This window comes from Elephantulus edwardii, unplaced genomic scaffold (genome assembly GCF_000299155.1).
Source record: "Elephantulus edwardii isolate Elephantulus edwardi_28Jun2011 unplaced genomic scaffold, EleEdw1.0 scaffold00064, whole genome shotgun sequence".
Lineage (NCBI taxonomy): Eukaryota > Metazoa > Chordata > Mammalia > Macroscelidea > Macroscelididae > Elephantulus > Elephantulus edwardii.
In genome coordinates, this window is record NW_006399814.1 from 11,430,816 (window position 1) to 11,433,879 (window position 3,064).

A 3,064-nucleotide genomic window follows, 5' to 3' on the forward strand; every position below is an offset into this window, starting at 1 on the left:
TGTGATTGGCACAGGACAGAGCGGAGTTTAGGGCTGTTGTACATAGGGTCGCTATCAGTCGCAGGCGACTCGACGGCACATAACAACAACAACAACAACAACAACAATCATATATCAACGTGTGGCAGGAGCCCCCATACCACTCAAGGGGGTGCCACTAATATAAGAGGATTTTCAGGCCTGAGATTCTAAGAGATCCAGTGAGATTAACAAGGTAAAGATAAAAGGGTAGGTCTAAGATTTGAATTTTAGTATATTCATATTATCTGTCTCAAGCTTCTAAATCATGCTTAGTCCTCTCTACTAAGTAAATCAAATTTACTCAAAGTTTTAAGCAAGAGACAAGCTCAAGGACATTCTGAGCCAGACTGCCTTACTAGCTCATTGTCACAATCCTTTGTTTTCTTTTGATTGGAAGCCTTGACTAGAAGAATGACAGTGTTCTTTCCCCAAAGGTGAGGTTTCTTTCCCCTTTACTTAGTAAGGGGCTTGCTTATTTATTCTTTACAGAAATTTGTGGTTTATAACCTGATTTCAGTCCATCTCTTAGCTTTTGATTTACATAGTTAAGGAGGAACTCAACAATACTCCTGTATCTCTGACAAATTAGCTGATAATTCTGTTCAAAAGAATGCCAATGCTATTTCTTTATCAAATGAAGTTTTGTAAATGTACTATTTTAACTCTTTGATAATAAAATACCTTATTGTTTTAAAAAAAAAAGATTGGATGCTGTTTATTTCCCTTTCTTTCCTTATTGTTCTGGGTAGGACTAAAGTACAGTATCAAATACGGGTGGTAATAAAGGGTATCCTTGTGTGGTTTCCAGTCTCAAGGCGAATGTTTTTATTCTCTATTTAGAATGTTGACTGTTGACTCTGTATATAAATCATTAATTATACTGAAGAATTTCCCTTCTATTTCTACTTTGTTGAGAGTCTTTAATCAAGAAAGGGTTTGTTAGGTTTCAATATTAATTTGAGTGCTCTCTACATTAAGACATGATGCCAGGATCTTCGAAGGCTACAGAATAAGACTACATTCCTATTCTCAGTGTTTATGATCTCCTTCAGCAGCATAAATCATATGATATTTGTTTTTGTTTTCCTGAATTCTTCTACAGTTTTGTCTGTGTCTTCCTTGATTTTGTCTGTGATTTCCTTGGCATGGCATTTGTTTCTTTCTTAATCTTTAGAAGGGTCCTTATGTATTCTTTATCAGGTAGTTCCAATATAAGTTCTTTTTATGGAATACTTTCTGGCCCTCTATTCCAGTCATTGGAAACTTCTTGTCTTATTTTTGGATGTGATGTGAAGATAACCTCACAGAACACAGAAATTATTAAACAATATCACTAACATCACATGCAAGCAAAATCTCGGTGAAGATTATTAAAAACAAACAAACAAAACCTTGAACGGTTCATTAACAGAGAACTGCCAGAAATACAAGGTGGGTTTAGAAGAGGTCGTGGCACTAGAGATATCATAGCTTATGTCAGATGGATCTACACTGAAAGTAGAGAGTATCAGAAGGATGTCTATTTGTGTTTTATTGACTGTGCAAAGGTATTTTTTTAATTGTGTGAATCACAACAAATTGTGGCTAACGTTGAGAAGAATGGGAATCCAAGAACACCTGATTATACTCATGCAAAATCTATACACCTAATAAACACCCATGTTTATTGCTGCTTGTTCACAATAGCAAAGAGTTGGAAACTAGAGAAGCTGTGGTATATTCACACAATGGAATATTATGCAACACTGAAAAACCATGAACTCACAAAATGTACAAAATGGGTCACCATGGAGGACATTATGCTGAGTGAAATATCTCAGTCACAAAAGGACAAATACTTGCATACCCATGTTTATTGCAGCTTTGTTCTCAATAGCAAAGAGCTGGAAACAACCCAAGTGCCCATCAACAACTGAATGGATAGAGCTCTGGTATAGTCACACAATGGAATACTATGCATCGTTGAAAAATGGGGAACTCATGAAATATTATGCAAAATGGATAACCTTGGAGGACATTATGCTGAGTGAAATATCTCAGTCACAAAAGGACAAATACTGCCATAGGGCCACTGTTGTAAAATGGGACTGACATCAGGGTTGAGGGAAGACAGAAAAGGAGGGGAGGAATGATGTATATTGCATTGAAACAGATGAAGGAGATATCTGCTTAAGAGGGATAGATGAATGGGTGTTCTTGTCATTACAGAAGTCTAGAGTGAAGGCTGCATAGTGGAATGAACTTCGGGGAAGGGATTGCATAACAATGAAAGAGTTTTAGTTTTTAGTTTTCTTTCCAAGGAGAAGATTGATTGGGGAGGGCAGAGGGTGGGCAGGGAGAAAGTGCAACAATGAATGACTGGAAACCCTAAGTCTCTGTAAATGTCCATTAAAATTAATAATTTTTTTAAAAAATCATTAAAAAGAAGGACAAATATTTCATAATGCCACTATTATAAAATAGGACTGACATGGGGGTTGGGGAGAAAACTAAGAAAAGGGAGGATAAATAATGTACACAGCATAGAAAGAGAAAAGGGAGAGAATTGTATAAAAGGAATATATGATTAGGTATTATTTTCATGACAAGAGTCCAAAATAAGAGCTGCATAGTAAAGTGGACTTGGGGGTGGGCACTGTATAACAACAAAAGAATTTTTTTTTCCAAAGAGAAAAGCAAACTCAGGGGTGGGGGGACAGGGAGGAAAATGTGCAACAATGAATGGATGGAAAACCAAGTTCTCTATAAACTTTCATTAAAATCTCAATGGAAAAAAAAAAACACAACAACACACAAACTATACCTAGAGCAGGAAGCTATTGTACAAACAGAGCAAGGGAAGACTACATGGTTCAAAACTCAAGAAGAGTACATCAGGGATGTGTCCTTTCTCCAAATATTTTCAATCTAAATGCTGTACAGATCATTCAGAAGGCTGAACTTGTGCATCTAAATTCCAAAATCAATCTCCATAATAGTCTATGTGTTTCCTACTGCCAAAGGGGCCCTTTAGAGTAGTGAGAGAAGACCTTCACCCTGAAAC